The 16745-nt window shown below is 51.0% G+C and overlaps 1 long non-coding RNA gene across 1 annotated transcript; it reads left to right on the top strand.

Moving 5' to 3' along the window:
• The first annotated feature begins 10461 nt into the window (after positions 1-10461).
• On the top strand, positions 10462-16174 carry LOC115522223. The gene is made up of 3 exons (XR_003971287.1): positions 10462-10739; positions 10999-11144; positions 16031-16174. It is a non-coding gene; the product is annotated as an uncharacterized LOC115522223 (long non-coding RNA).
• The last annotated feature ends 571 nt before the right edge of the window (positions 16175-16745 follow it).

Consider the following 16745-nt stretch of genomic DNA (forward strand, 5'->3'; position numbering starts at 1 on the left):
AACAGGGATCCATAAAGTCACAGCTGGACAAAAAGTTGACCTCTTAGCTTCTTGTAAAAATGAGGGTCCTTATTTTAAAAGGACACCTTCCTCTTACTGTAGTGAAGGTGACTGTTAGTGCTGGTTAATAGTCCCTCACTGAACACCTGTCTACCCTGCCCACCATTACAGCAAGTTTTATTTACATAGACCTAAGGAGAGGCCTGTTTTGATTCCCCATTTTACAGATGAGAAAACAGACAAAATCAGCTTCCCTGTGATCCATTGCAGTGAAGTCAGGATTGAAACTCTAGTCTGAATCCGGAGCCTGAGCCTTATACAGCCTCCAGGATGAGCTAAGCTGAAGCAGGTGCTTGGCCTGTGGGGGGCACACCATTGTGCTCAGTGGGCTGTAGCTCTGTGGCTAGGTTTCGTTGAAATTTAAGGTTTACTTTTTTACTTATTTTTGAGAGAGAGAGAGCAAGCAGGGGAGGGGCAGAGAGAGGGAGACAGAATCTCAAGCAGGCTCCGAGCTACCAGCACAGCCTGATGCGGGACTTGAACCCACAAACCATGAGATCATGACCTGAGCTGAAATCAAGAGGCAGAGTCTGCTCAACCGACTGAGCCACCCAGTCACTCCATGTTTAGACATTTAAAGAAGAAAAGTGTTCCAAACTGAACAACTTAATGGAAGGTGTGTTAAAGGGCTTCGATCTAGTTTAGATGATAAAGTAAATCCTTCCTGATGAGAGGTTATACTATGTATTATTTGGTTTCAGAATTTGAGTTACAGAGTGAAACTTGCAGTGGGTCTCAAAGAAGGCCCGCAGAGAACATCAAGCCTGCCAAGTAACATCTTTCCCTTCAAGGGCCCATTTGACTTCAGTGGAAGCAGGACTGGCTTCGTTCGGTGGTTCCAGGACACAAGGAGGCTTTGTGTGGACACCTGGCTCACCTGGCACCATATTTCTGGTTTATTTCTGTCATGCTGTAGTGCCTCTCAGAGGTGAGCTCCACAGGGAGCGGCCTCGCTGCTCACCCTTAACTTGGCTCGAGACACGACCACAGATGGATAAGCCCTTCCTGCTTCCCACGAGGACCGGCAGATGGCTGTTGCTCTAGTAAGTGTGACGCTGCTGTGGGACACAGCCTCTCCCCAGCCTGGGACACGGACCCACTCTGGAGGGGAAGCGACCACAGGTTTCCCCAGAGTCCTGTGCCCACTGATGGGCCATCTGCTTAAGAGGGAGGAGAAGACCTTTGTTCCCTCCCCAGGGGGGAGAGGCGGCAAATCCCATGGAGGACACCTGTTGACAGGAACCAGCCCATTCTCCGGGTGTTCCCGGCTCAAGATCGGCTGTTTGGAGACAGCCTGCCTAAAATATGCCCATTATCTGCAAATCATAGAATTCTAGAGTCCGAAGCATTTATGAGATCCTGTCTGGATCCTTCATTTTGCTTGTGAGCAAACCATGGCTATGGGGGACCTACTTCTTTCAACTAACAGGGATGGAAATGTGTGAGCTGGGCACGCCAACATGTGCCACCTTGCCTGCAAGACGCCTGCCTGCTTTAGTGGAAGGATGGACAGGGTGAAGACAGCAGAGACAGGTGGGGTCAGGGAGCCCTCTAGGGAGATGACATTTGGGCAGAGCACTGAACAACAAGTGGGGAATTGCCACACGGAGGGGTGTAGATCAAGCCTCTCCAGGCAGAGGAAACCAGCAGGAGAGGCACGGAAAGATGGAAGAATGGAAGGATGGAAGAACGTGGGGATGGTCGGTAGGGGGAGGAGGGAATCAGAAAGGCAGAGGCCAGATCCCATCCTGTAAGCTTTGCTGGGGAATTTGAAAGTTTCAAATTACTGGGGGCCACTGAAACTTTTTTCTTTTTAAAAAAGAAAGAAAAGAGGGAAAGAAGGAAAGGCAGGCCAGTCAAGGCAAGTGAAGGAAGGGAGGGAGAGAGGGAGGGAAAGAAAGGAAGGAAGGAAGGAAGGAAGAAAAGAAGGGAGGGAGAGAGAGGAAAAGGGAAGGGAAGGGAAGGGAAACAGGGCTCAGGGAGAAGGTCATGAAAAACCAGAGGGTCGACCTTTTATGTTTCCAAGTGGCAGCGGGAAGGGCACGCCAAGCAGGGGCAGCTGCAGGAGCAAAGGGGGTGGGTGAACGAAAGTCCCCCAGCGTATGATAGAGGGCGGGGGTGGGAAGGCTCTGAGTTTGGACGACCTCTGTCTCCGTGGAATAAAATCATCGCCTGTTCCTCTGGGGAAATTGGATTGGGAGGCCATCACCCCTGAACGCGGGCCCAGGTGCAGCTCTGGAGTCGGCCAGCAGGCGGGGCCCTGCTCCCATTCTTGAGCCACTGTGGTTGTCCTGTGACCTCCCAGGGCTGTGGGGCTGGGAGCTGAGGGCAAGAGGAAGGAAACCCATCTGACTCATTGTCCCGCACCCTGCTGGCACTTTGGGCATGTTATTCCCCTTGAATTTCCCAACATCCCTGAGAGGAGGTCGGTGGTGCCCCATTTCACAGCTGGGGGACCTCGAGGCTCAGGGAGAGTACACAGACCAAGGTCACATGGCTGGCAAGTGGTAGAGCAGGGATTCACATCTGGGCCTGATGTTTTGGACTATGAACGGCAAAAGAAAGCCCCTGATTGCTGCCCTGCTTGTGCCTAGGGTCTGTGAGAGACTGGGGCTTGGTCCGTTTCTGATTTGTCTCCCTCTCGATTTCCTACCATGGCTGGGGTGCAAGGGGGCAAGAGCACCCGGCCCCGGGGTCCCAAATAGACCAGGTTCAGCCATGCGCGCTGACAAAATCCAAAGGCAGAGAAGAGAGTGGCGGTGACACGAGAAAGGAGAAAGGAATTTATTTCCACGAGGCCAGCACTGGGAAGACAGCAGACGAGTGTCCCAAGACTGTCTCCAAAGTGCTGAAGACACTTCCAGGTTCACATAAGGCAAATGAGGGGCAGAGATCTGGGGCGGGGGGGGGGGGGGCAGGTGAGCAGTCAAGCTCTGGTTGCTTGAGGCAGTAGTTTCTGTTCCCATCAGGGGATGCTTTGCCTGCCGGGCCTTTTGCCAGAGCTAAGAGGTAAGCTGGAAAGAACTTAATCACTTAGAAAGTTTGAGGTCAAGACAGAGATAGCTGAAGAGGACTTTCACTCCCCTGTCTCCATCTCCGGCGCCCTTTGCGGCCTGTGGTGGGCTATCTCCACACCATAGGCCAGGGTGACCAAAGCACAAACGGTACTGTACCATCAGCTGGGACAAGGTTACTAACAAGAAGTGCAAGGAGCTCTCTGGAGAGAGCTGATGACCAGGTCTCCCAGCCTGCCTGCCTCGGCCGCCACCCGCCATCGCCACAGCCTTCCTTCGCCAGCCAGGCTGCCACCCAGGCACTGGAGCCTGTGTCCCCTTCCCGCAGTTCTGCCCTCCTACTGATGGCCAAGCCCTCCCTCTCCCGGGACCATTCCCAGCAGCGTGAAAGGTCAGACCGCTCCAAACCCCACCTTGATTCCACTTCCCCACCAGCCACCTCAGCTTCCTCCTATTTCTCTGCCTCACTTTGCACCCCAGCCCCCGGAAAGAATGGTCTCATCTTGCTGTCTCAGGTTCCTCTCCACTACTTACCCTTGCATCCACTCCAGTCAGGCTTTTGCCCCAATGCTCCATTAGAACCTCACCTGCTGGTACCCTGGTTAGCCATGTCACGTTCCCTGCTCCAGAGGCCCCTCATTTCCTCCAGAGTAAAGAGCCAGCCTTTAAAAAAATTTTTCTTACACTTATTTTTGAGAGACAGAGCACAAGTGGGAGAGGTGCAGAGAGAGAGGGAGACACAGAATTGGAAGCAGGCTCCAGGCCCTGAGCTGTCAGCACACAGCCTGACGCGGGGCTCGAACTCACAAACTGCGAGATCATGACCTGAGCTGAAGTTGGACGCTTAACCGACTGAGCCACCAAGGCACCCCAAGAGCCAGTCTTTGCCAGTCTGGCCCTGCTCTGCACCCCCTCCTATTCTCTTCTTCCCACCTTTCTCCCCTTGCTCACTCAGCTGGTCCCCCAACCCTGCCTGCGTGGCTAGGACTCTGCCCCAGATGTCGGCATGGCCCCCTCCCTCACTGCCTTCAAGTTGAGAAAGAGGAAAGCAGCCCCGGCCTCCAGCAGCCAGTCTAATACTCACAGCCGGGCCTTGGTGTTCTCCTGTCGAACAGAAACCATTTCACAGGACGTCAACATCAGACAAGGCCACTCTGTGTCGGTGATGAACACAACAGGACCACTCTGTAATCGTGTCTGAACGCAGAACATGAACGTTGTCCAAACCACAAACAGGACCAACCATTGCTGTTATGACTTGTGGCCCCGAAACGTATGTCCACCAGAAACCTCAGAATGTGACCTTATTTGGGAAAAGAGTCTTTGCAGATGTAATTAAAGGAGAAGGTAAGGATCTTGAGATGAGTTCATCCTGGATTAGAATGGGCCCTAAATCCAATGACGAATGTCCTTAGACAGTAAGGAGGAGGCAGAGACAGGGGGAGGCATGTAAATGGAGGGAGACATTGAAACGATGGGTCTACAAGCCAAGGACGGCCAGCAGCCCCCAGCAGCCAGGAGAGAGGCATGGAGCAGGTTCTCCCACAGACCCTCCAGAAGGAATCGATCCTGCGGACATCTTGATATCAACCTTCCTGCCTCCAGCCTACAGAGCCGTGAAAGAATACATCTGTGCCGCTACAAGCCACTAAGTCTGGTGATTTGTTGTGGCAAACCTAGGGAACAGACGCAATCCCCACACTGGCTAATATGAGAGACTGTTGCTTCTTACTAAAGACAGTCGTAGCCGTGGTCTGGTCTGTCCTCCTTGTAAATACAATTTATTAAGATCCCTAGTCATGGAACTGGCCTAGCTTCTGGAAAGCATCCAATCTAGGGTCAAGCCCTGCTTCCATCAGCCCTCCCAAACTCCCTAACCCGAACTTAAGTCCTGCAAGTCCTTCCTAATACCCCCTCACTGAGTCACCCACAGTCCCTGTGGAGCGTGCCGTCCGTCACTACTGAGTCGTAAACCCAACTTGCTGACCGCCCTGTGTTCCTGGCAGTCTTTGGCTGGAAGACAAAGACTTCACCCAAAGGCCACCATCTCCAGTGACAATTGCAGCCTGGCCACCTCTCTTTCTCCTGCCTTCTCCCCTCCCTCCATTTCCCTATGGCCTTCTCCACCTTCTCCCACACTAGGTCATTTACGTGCTTTTCTCTGTACTGTTTGTGGTCTGTCTTCCCCACCCCCATCTGAACGTGAGCTCCACAAGGAGCAGGGAGTGTTGTCTGTTTTGTTTCCGGATGTGTCCCAAATGGCGAGAACCTAGCCCACTGTAGGCACTCAGTAAATATTTGTTGATTGAGCGCATCAGTGCTGGGACAGGAGCAAGCCCAGGTAACTCCTAACCAGTTTGGCATCAGGAAGGCTTCCCTGGAAGGGAAAGGATCAGGGCTGGGATCAGATGGATATACAGAGTTGATCCAGGCATGAGACTGGGGAAAGTCTTTGCGGCATGTACAAAAAGGCTGGGGAAGCGAAGGGGTTAAGACTGGGGGAGAGGGGCGCCTGGGTGGCTCAGTCGGTTAAGCATCTGACTCTCAGTTTCCGGTCACGGTCTCGCCATTTTGTGGGTTCGAGCCCTGCGTCAGGCTCTGCGCTGGCAGTGTGGAGCCTGCTTGGGATCTCTCTCTCTCTCTCTCTCTCTCTCTCTCTCTCTCTTCTCTCTGCCCTTCCCCTAGTTATGCTGTCTCTCTCAAAATCAATAAATAAATAAACAAAATTAAGTAAAAATTTTTAAAAAGACTGGGAGAGAATAAGTGCTTCAAGGTAGCTGAAGAGGATGTTCTGGAAGAATAAATTAAGAAACGAGGCTGGACAGTTGTCAGGGGCCAGGACCTGAGGAGCCAGGACATCAGGTGGTGGGTGGACAGTGCTGTGGAACAGGTGATGCTGGAGGTGGGAAGGCCAAGGGCAAGGCTGTCGGGGTGAGTGGCCTGGGTCAGTGGCTGCTGGAGAGAAGGGGCAGAGTCCAGGGACAAGGAAGAAAGCCCAAGGTGAATCCTGGGTCTCTGGTCTGGGCATTTGGGGGCATCAGAGGTGCCATTCACTGCAGAGGGGAACACAGGAGGAGTGGTTTACAGGGAGAGTGCTGAGTTCAAGGCACTGCATGCCATAGAACGTCAAGGGACGTGTCAAGGGCACAGTTGTATGCACACCTGGAGCTCCAGGACCGCTGGAGACACAGGCTTTGAAGATGGACACCGAAGCCTTGCAGAGAGGGGGATCCTGAAGACTTCTACCTGAGAAGCCATAATGGGAAGGGCTTCAGGGAAGAGGTGGGGGAGGCCCACTTCTCTCCACCCCCCTCCTCTCTCTCTGGGGCCTCTAGGGCTTGCCTTGGCCCCAGAGTCCCAGTGGCTAGAATCACTTACTGGGACAGAGGTCTCCTGTCTCTGCTAACAAATAATTCACTGCTCCAAGCTTCTTTTGAAAGCAGAAGGGGAGCCCCTACGCTGCCCCAGCACAGACAGAAGCCATAAGACCCACTGCAGAACCGACACCCCACCTGGAGGTGGAGAGGGTAGTCTGGCCCTGGGACTCAGGCCCTGTTATTCTGGAAAGCTCATTACTGGGGCTGAAGTGGGCGGTCACCAGACAAAGTCCAGGCACGATGCCACCATCAACTGTTCACAGGCAGCGGGGTTGGGGGTGAGCCTGGCACAGGCTGGCACACTCAGCCCCTGTCCCAATGGCCCCAGACTTTGACCTGCCTCACAGGTCACCTGCCTCACAGACTCTGACCATAAAGTCTGCCCTGCCCAGATGGGAGGGGTGGGGTCCTAACCCAGAGCCCACGGGCTCCATCCCTCACTCTCCATTCTGCCTCCTACCTGCCCCTCCGCCCTGCCCGCCAGCCCAGGTGGGGTTTCCCTCTCCTCTGAGCGCACAGCAGCCTCCTAAGTGCCCCTCCCCACCCTCCACGCCATCTTGGACACCTCCACCGGAACCTTGCTGTAGTGCAATTCAGTCCATCAGGGACTCCTCTGCAAAACCTTTGGGTTAAAGGACAAACTCCTCCCTGGGGCCTCTCAGGGCCTCTTCCTACCAGAAACTTCTTCCAGTTCCTCAGAATGCATCCTCCCTGCCACCCTCCCCCCTCTGTCTCCCACTTTCCCTCAGCTCACCCCATCACTTCCTCTGGGCAGCCTTTCCTGGTCCCCAGGCTGCAGAAGCCTCCTCTTGAGTGACTCTCACCCACTGGGTTTTCCCCACCTGAGAGCCGGAGGGCAGAGACCTTGGGCTGTGGGCCACATTTACCGGTTTCCCAGCAAACCCACAGGCTGCCAGAAACAGGGACGGTGGCCTCAAGTTGAAATGCATTATGGAGTTCTCTCCCCTCCCTCCCCTCCCTGGATCCTTGGCTCTTGCCCCACGGGGTGAGCAGATGTTGGTATCCTCCTTCCCAGCTAGAAGGAGCTGCCGGAGGCTGTGTCCTTTTGCCAGCATCCCCGCGGCCTCCCAGTGGTGCTGGGAGAAGTCACCAAACTGAGGTCACATTTCCACGACTCCCCAGCCTTTGGGGAGGTAAGGGAACAAGGAGGCAAGGCACCCGTTCCAGTGGGACTGCACGAGAGAGGCTGAAGAAGAGAACTTGCCCCAGGGCTCCCTGCTCTGAGTAGCACAGAGGGGTGGTTCGAACCTGGGACCCTGGTTCAATCTTCCTGACTGCAGGACTTTGGGCACACTGCTTCATCTTTCTAGGTGGCAGTTTTCCCATCTGTAAAATGGAAAGAGTGAGATAACCTACACCCCAGGGTATTGCAAGCTCAACAAAACAATGCACAGAAAGCACTTGGCACAGTGCCTGCCCATGGGGAGCCAAGTTCCCCTTCCTGGGCCTTCCCATGGTCTCCATGTATATGCAAATTCAAGTTTGTGCATGGCCCTGGCTGGCTGGGGCAGACCCAGCAGAGGGGACAGAGGACAACAAGGCAGAGGGCCGCTCAAGGGCTGTGGGGCAGGGCCCTGGGACTGAAGAAGAGGGAGAAATCCAAACGCGAGGGGGAGGGCTCTCGAAACTACTCCAGTCCCTCTTCATTGCAGCTGGAGAAACTGAGGCTGAGAGGAGGCAGCAGCTGTTGCTGTTGCCAGAGTATTCCTCAGAGTCAGGTTTGGTAGCACAGCTGAAAGCAAGCTTTGCACCTCTTTGGAAGCCAGGTCCGTGAACTTTCCTAAAAATCTCCTAGAATATAGAACAGAAGGGCAGGAGATGAAGCATTGGTCCAGAAGATACAACGTATATTTAAAGGAGCTCACAAAAGAAAGAAAAACAGAAAACAAACAAAGAGAAAGGCAAGGATGTTTCTAGAACTGAGGGGTGTGAGTTTCCATGTTAAAAAGAACCACAGGTCCCCCAAATAAATAATCCAGTGAAGAAATGGGCAAAAGAGGTGACTACACACTTTTCCGAAGAAGACATCCAGATGGCCAAGAGACACATGCAAAGATGCTCGACACCGCTCATCATCAGGGAAATACAAATCAAAACAATGAGATACCACCTCACACCGTCAGAGTGGATAAAATTAACAACTCAGGCAGCAACAGATGTTGGCGAAGATACAGAGAAGGAAGAACCCTTTTGCACTGCTGGGGGGAATGCCCACTGGTGCGGCTACCTGGAAAACGGTATGGAGGTTCCTCAAAAAATTAAAAACAGAACCACCCTGTGACCCAGCAACTGCACTACTGGGAATTTATCCAAGGGATACAGCAGTGCCGATTTGAAGGAGCACGTGCACCGCAATAGCCATAGTATGGAAAGAGCCCAAATGTCCGTCAAGTGATGAGTGGATAAAGATGTGGTGTATATATACAATGGAATATTTACTCGGCGATCAAAAAGAATGAAATCTTGTTATTTGCCGCGACGTGGATAGAACTAGAATGTATTATGAGAAGTGAAATAAGTCAAAGACAGATCATATGATTTCACTCATATGTGGAATTTAAGACGCAAAACAGATGAACACGGGGGAAGGGAAGCAAAAATAAGATAAAAACAGAGAGAGAGAGACAAACCATGAAAGACTCTTTTTTTAAAAAAATGTTTATTTTTGAGAGAGAGAGAGCGTAGGGGAGGGGCAGAGAGAGAGGGAGACACAGAATCCAAAGCAGGCTCCAGGCTCTGAGCCGGCAGCACAGAGCCCTACTTGGGCCTCGAACCCATGAGCTGTGAGATCATGACCTGAGCCGGAAGTCGGACATTCAACCAACTAAGCCACCCAGGCACCCCCATAAGAGATTCTTAAATACAGAGAACAAACTGGCGGGGGTGTGAGGTGGGGGGATGGGGTAAATGGGCAATGGGCGCTAAGGAGGGAACTCGTTGGGACGAGCACTGGGCGTTAAACGTAAGTGATGAATCACTAAATTCTATTCCTGAAATCATTATTACACTATGTGTTAACTACCTTGAATTCAAATTTAAAAAAAAATTTACAAAAAAAAGGAGAAGAACCATAGGTGGCCAGAAGCAAGGAGACCCACAGATGGCGAGCATGTGAAATGTCTGAGCATCAGGGACTGAGAGAAGGCTCCCAGCTGCACACACAAAGCGTCTGGAAGTAGAATGACTTTGCACCTGCCAACAGCAAACAGGGTACCACGAGAGCACGGAGCCACGCTTCCATATTTGCGGGGAACATTGCTTACAACTGCACTACAACACCAGTCAGATCATTGTTCAAGAATAAACCATGAACACGGGTGCACAAACACCTATTTGAGTCCCTGCTTTCAATTCTTTCGGATACATACCTACAAGTGGGGTTGCGGGATCATATGGTAACTCTAGTTTAATATTTTGAGAAAGAGGTGACTTTCCATTTAACCTCTGCTGAAAGGAGACGGCAGACGGCAGACTCAGCTGCTCTCCCCAAACCCGCAAGTTACGCAGAAGGTCTTGTGGGGTTTGGAAGGCGCAAAGCCTGACCCCCGCCCCCAGACTGAGCCCACTTCCTTCCCTCTGCTCGCCAGTCCCACAGGTGCTACAGTCCCTTCCCAGAGAGGACAGAAGCCTCTGACATACTGAGCAGGTGGTTTGCCTCCATCCGGTCCCAGTTAGGAAATACCGGGGCAAAAAGCTCTCTGGGCTCAAACCCACTTCCCCAGGGTAGTGGTCGATGGTTTCACTTTCTGGTCTGTTCCTTCCCCAGCTTTCCCCCAGCTTGGGACCTGGCCAGTTCCCAGGCCTGAGGAACTCCTGCCCGGGCGTTGCTCAGCTCCCCTCTCCTCTCCTCCCTTCCCCCCTCTCCCTTCTAGCCTCTTCTTTACCTCCCCTCTCCTCTATTTTCTCTCCTCCCCTCCCCCTCCGCTCTCCCTCCCCCTCCTCTGTCTCCCCCTTCGTCCTCTCCTCTCCCTCCTCCTCCTTTTCTCTCCACCCCTCATCCCTCCCACCTTTCCCACCCCCTGCCCCTCCTTACCTTCCTTCCCACCCTGGAGGTTGTGAAACTTCCTTTGCCCCCTGCTTCATAAGGTCAAGAAGACAAGGCTTGAAGTGTACTTTTTCATCACACCTGAGTATGACTCAACCCTTCAAAGCTTCACAACCAGCCGCCGCTCTCCTCATTGAGGATATAAGGATATCGAGTATCTTTTTCCGGAAGTGACTCCCCCACCCTTGTGGAAATCTGCAAAAGGGGGGCCTCCCCCCCCAGGTGGGCCTCCACAGTGGTCTCAGGGAATCCTTGGCAGGGAGCTTTTCATATTATCCTTATAAACCAAGTTCTAGAAATTCCAGGAAACATGGGGCGCCTGGGTGGCTCAGTCGGTTTAGCATCTCTTGGTTTCAGCTCAGGCGCTCTGTGCTGACAGGGTTCTCTCTCTCCCTCTCTCTCTCTCTGCCCCTCCCCAGCTCACTCTCCCTGTCTCTCAAAACAAATTAAAAAACTTAAAAATTTTTTGTTTTAAATCTAGAAAACAGGGAAAAGACGACAGATTGCCCTTCAAGTCCCTGGGGTTCCCAGTGCCGTGAGCGGTTCTTGTCTCCGCATCTCTTGTCTCCGCTGAGCCACTGGAGAATGACCGCTTCGGAGCCTACGGGTGGCTGTGTATCTGTGCAGGTGGGTGCCCTTGACGCCTTGGGGCTTGCGAGAGGGTCACCTCAGAGCAGCCATCGGGTCCATAGCACCAAATGCCTCCCGACTGCTGGCTTGTTTTCCACCAGCCCCCCTTGGCCAACGTGCAAGGCTGGTGGGCAGGAGGGGACAGCAGGATGTTGTAACAACCCCCGCCCGGTGCTGCATTCCCCTCCTGCCCCTGTATAGGGCCGAGTGGTACCAAGTCCAAGGGCGTCTGGTGCCAGCACGGCTGACAGGGCCCAGCCCCCCCACCCCCAGTCACCCTCAATTTCCCTGCTACGGTGACCACACTATCGTCACTATCTATGGCTATCAGATGCAGAAAACCGTGAGAGACTTGTGGCAGAAATGAGGAACTCCGGTTTCTGGGGGGTGGCAGGCCCCTCCTCAGGCCTCCTCCCCACGACTTCTCACCCCCCTGCCTCTCCCACCTCTCCCCACCACACTCCTGAGGAGTCAGAGACTGGGCTGGAGCTCCCAGGCTGGGAAAGTGCAAAGAGCTGGGGCCATGGCTCCCGCAGGCCTGGTTTCCAATTCTGGTTCCTCCGTTTGCATGTTGAGTGACAGCAAGAAGGACAGTTCCCCACTTAGACTCTCATTTACCTTGTGGCTCAGTTGGTTAATCACCCAACTTCGGCTCAGGTCATGATCTCATGCTTCATGGGTTCGCGCCCCCCATTGGGTCTGTGCTGACAGCTCAGAGCCTGGAGCCTGCTTTGGATCCTGTGTCTCGCTCTCTCTCTGCCCCTCCCCTGCTCACGCTCTGTCTCTCAAAAATAAATTAAAAAAAAATTTTTTTTTAATTAAAACAAAAAAAAGGAATCTCATTTTCCTAATCTGGAAAGCAGATTATCAAGAGAAGTAAATGAGATATGAGATCCCTGATAAATTTCAGGGGCACAGGAAGGCCTCAGGAAGCAATCATAGTAACAGATATTGAGCACTTGACATGTGCCATGTGCCCATCACACTATCATTTCCACCAACATCTTGCCCCTGCCAGTGCCTATGGTACAGAGGGGACCGAGGCTCAGAGAGGTTAAGGAATTAGCCCAAGCTCACACAGCTATGAAGAGGTGGAGCCAGGCTTTGAGCCCAGCTCTGTTTGCAAAGCCCATCTTTTCATTCTTCATCCTCTGATGCATTTCTAGGCCAAACTGGGCTGAGCAAAAATTTGTCAGAGACCTGCTTTGTCTGGTGAAATACACGGGGAAGAGATGAAAAACTGACATTTTCTCTGGCCTGCAGCAGAAACCCAGCAGGAGGGGATTAAAATCCCAGCTTTCCCCCAGGGTGCTTGGCTGGTTCAGTGGAAGAGCATACAACTCTTGATCTCAAGGTTGTGAGTCTGAGCCCCACGTTGGGTGTAGAGATTACTTCAATGAATCGATAAAAACTCAAAAAAAAAAAAAAATCCTAACTTCCCCACTTTCTCATTGCCTGATCTCAGGCAGTGCTTTTCTGAGCCTCAGTTTCCTGACCTGTGAAGTGGGAATGTTTGTCTTGCTTGCTTGCTTGTAGGGAGGATTAAGCGAGCCTATGTTTGCACTGAGCCTGCTCAGGGTGGGTGCCCACAGGATCACACCTGCCAGTGTTTCTGGAAACATAGACATGCCCCCTCTGTCCCATCTCCTCTGCTTAACATACCCTCCCCCTGGGCCCATGACCCCTGGGCCCTTGCATACCCCTGTGTGCCACTCCCCTCAGACCTTGCAAGGGTCCTTCTCCCTTTTCTTATTGGGTCCATTGGAGGCTCAGCAACCTTTCAACATGACTGAAACCCACCCTCAGAGGCTGTAAACACAAGCGTACCATTCGACTCAGAAATTCCACTTCAGGGATCTATCTCAAGGGGACATTTTCCATCCATTCGTTCAGTGAGTCATTAGCCATAGTGATTTATTTATTATTTTTTTTATTTTTTTATTTTTTCAACGTTTATTTATTTTTGGGACAGAGAAAGACAGAGCATGAACGGGGGAAGGGCAGAGAGAGAGGGAGACACAGAATCGGAAACAGGCTCCAGGCTCCGAGCCGTCAGCCCAGAGCCTGACGCGGGGCTCGAACTCACGGGCCGCAAGATCGTGACCTGGCTGAAGTCGGACGCTTAACCGACTGCGCCACCCAGGCGCCCCAAGCCATAGTGATTTATTGAGCACCTACTGCTTGCCAGGCCCTGTGATATGCTGGGGTTACAATGGGGAGCAAAGTCGACTGGTACTCCAACCTCTGACCACTAGAAGTCAACTGTCTTTCTTTAAAAAAAAAAAAAAAAAAAAAACAAGTTCTAGATTTAAAAAGAAATTTTATTTAAAGTGGGTTCCACACCCAATGTGGGGCTCGAACTCATGACCCCCAGATTAAGAGTCACATGCTTTACCAATTGAACCAGCCGGGTGCTCCAAGAAGCCAACTAATTGCTGAGGAGACCTTAAACAATTACACAGATAAATACATAATGAAAATTGTAATGGCAAGGCAGTGTTTCAACACGTTGGTTGCAGTAGGCTTTTGCCCCCTAATTTGGTAAGTCCACATCTGCTCCCAGGAAACTGGAAAAAGACAAAGGCAAAGTGAAAGGGGGGATTTTAAAAGTTTCTGTGGAGCAGTATCTCTCAGGAGCTTCCCCTGGAAGGTCACGGCTGGACCTGACTTCAGCCGGTCATGGGATGGGCAGCAGTGTCTGGAAACGTTTATGCAAAGAAAGAAAAAGACAAACAGAAATAATAGACAACCCAGTGGCGAGGAGTCCCCTGTGACCAGATCGTGGGTTCTAAACGCCCTTCTCCAATAAAAGGAACCCTTTCAGGAAAAGCGAAAATGGCGGCCTACAGGGCTGAGGCAGAAAAAAGATGAGATGGGCCTCCAGGCATTTTGTAGCACCAGGCAGTGAGAAGTGCTCAGAAAGCGGAACAAGGGACAGGCAGAGGGACCCAGGAGCCATCCCGATGGCACTCCCAAAGCAGGAATAATTTGGGCAACAAACTAATGTAGATTAGATTATAAGTCAAAGTATAAATATCCATGGGTCCATACTGACATACATAATTGAATAATTAATTAATTGGGGTGAAGGGACATATCTTTCTTACAGAGGAATCCCAAGTCATTTATTTGGATGTTCCTTGCTCTGGGAAGCGGGGCTTTGCTCCCCCTGAGGGAGGGCTGCGCTTGGTTTAGCGACATGTTTCCAAAGAACAGAGTATGGAGAGGGGAAAATAGCAACTTTATAGTGGAGAAACCTGGAAACACCGCCTTCACTAAGCCATTGAGGTTAACATCACAGTGAAAAGTCCTGTGGCTTGTCATGTGTCCGCACCCCCCAGAGGCTGTGATGAGAAGAGTTTTTCACCTTGGTAGTATCCTCCCCACAAACCCATAACCCCAGTCTAGTCATGAGGAAAACATCAGGAAAAAAAAACAAAAAACAAAAAACTGAGGGACAGGGGCGCCTGGGTGGCTCAGTCGGTTAAGCGTCCGACTTTGGCTCAGGTCATGATCTCACGGTCTGTGCTGACAGCTCAGAGCCTGGAGCCTGCTTCGGATTCTGTGTCTTCCTCTCTCTCTGACCCTCCCCTGTTCATGCTCTGTCTCTCTCTGTCTCAAAAATAAATAAACGTTAAAAAAAAAAAAAAAACAACTGAGGGACATTCAACAAAATACTCCACCAGTTCTCCTCAAGACTGACAAGGTTACAAGAACAACAAGGAAAGGTTGAGAAAGTGTCACAGACAGGAGACACGGTGATTAAGTGCGATGCGGAATCCTGGATGCGATTCTGGAACAGAAAAAAGACATTGGAGAAAAGGCAGATAAAATCCAAATGCAGCCTACAATTTTGTTAACATTAATGTGGTAATGGTGGTTTCTTAGTTTTGACAGATGCACCTTGGTAATGTGAAGTGGTAACATTAGGGGAATTTAAAACTAGCTGAGGGATATATGGGAAATCTACTTTTTTTCAACCTTAGTGTAAATTACAAAGATTTTTTTAAAAACCTGCACACAAACAACAGAGTAGAAACACAGCAAAGGGTTAATAGCAAGTATATTTGGATAGTGGGAAAGAATGTCCTCTTTTTAATTTGTAAAATGTCTTTAATTAGGGTTTATTCCTTCTATTGTATTTGTTTATTTTGAAGTTTTACTTATTTAAGTGATCTCTACACCCTACATGGGGCTCCAGCTCACCACCCAGAGACCAAGAGTCACAAGCTCCGCCGACTGAGCCAGCCAAACGCCCCTACACCTTTTATTTTAAACTGTTATTATTTCTTTTTTCTTTCTCTTTCTCTTTTAATTTTTTAAATTTTATTTGTTTTTGAGAGAGAGTGCGAGCAGGGGAGGGGCAGAGAGAGAGAGAGAGAGAGAGAGAGACACTGAATCCGAAGCAGGCCCTGGGCTCTGAGCTGTCAGCACAGACTGAGCCCCCAGAGGGAGGCCCCAATTTCCCTCTTTTTAAAATTTATTTATTTATATTTGAGGCAGGGCGAAAGCGAGTGGGGGAGGGGCAGAGAGAGAGAGAGAGAGAGAGAGAAGGAGAAAGAGAGAATGCCAAGCAGGCTCTGTGCGCTCAGCCTAGAGCCGGTTGCCTGGGGAACTCACAAAGTGAATTCAATGACCTAAGCTGAAATCAAGAGTCACATGCTTAACTCACTGAACCACCCAGGCGCCCCATAAACTTTTATTATTTCTTATTAGAAGTCTGCTATTTTATAGCAACAAAAAGTGAAATAAAATCTAGTTTGCTCTCCAGTTTCAGCACACACACACACACACACACACACACAAAGTATTTTGCGCGGTATCTAAATGATCTCATTTAACCTGTACCACCAGCTAAGAAGATTCTTTCCTCTATTTTACAGATGAGGAAACTGAAACTCAGAAGTCGGTGATTTGCTTAAAGTTATATATACCAAGCAAGTGGGCTCTCTCCTAAGCAGATTTCTCTCTAGCCCAAGGAAGAATTTTTTTTTTAACATTTATTTATCTTTGAGAGACAGAGACAGAGTGCAAGTGGGGGAGGGGCAGAATCCGAAGTAGGCTGCAGGCTCTGATGCGGGGCTCAAACCCATGAACCCTGAGATCATGACCTGAGCTGAAGTCAGAGGCTCAACCAATTGAGCCACCCAGGCACCTCTCAAAGAAGAATTTTTAACTGTAATGTTAGGGGGGATATGAGTGCCTTGGAAAGGTGGTGAGTTCCCCACCAGTGAAGGGACCGTCAGTGTCCCCGACAGGGATCCAGGGAAACTGACACTGTATCTTTCTCCTTAGACCCAAAGGGCAGGGCTGCGCCTCTCCTGAGAAACCCAGAACTGGGGCACCTGGGTGGCTCAGTCAGTTAAGCACCTGGGTGGCTCAATCGGTTAAGCAACTGACTGGCTCCGGTCATGATCTCAGGGTTCGTGAGTTCAAGTCCCACATCAGTCTCTGTGCTGACAGCTCGGAGCCTGGAGCCTGCTTCAGATGCTATGTCTCCTTCTCTCTGCCCCTCCTCCACTTGTGCTCTCTTTCTCTCTCAAAAATAAATAAAATGTAAGAAAAAAATTTTTTTAAAAAGGAAAAAAAGAAACCCAG

This window comes from Lynx canadensis, chromosome C1 (genome assembly GCF_007474595.2).
Source record: "Lynx canadensis isolate LIC74 chromosome C1, mLynCan4.pri.v2, whole genome shotgun sequence".
Lineage (NCBI taxonomy): Eukaryota > Metazoa > Chordata > Mammalia > Carnivora > Felidae > Lynx > Lynx canadensis.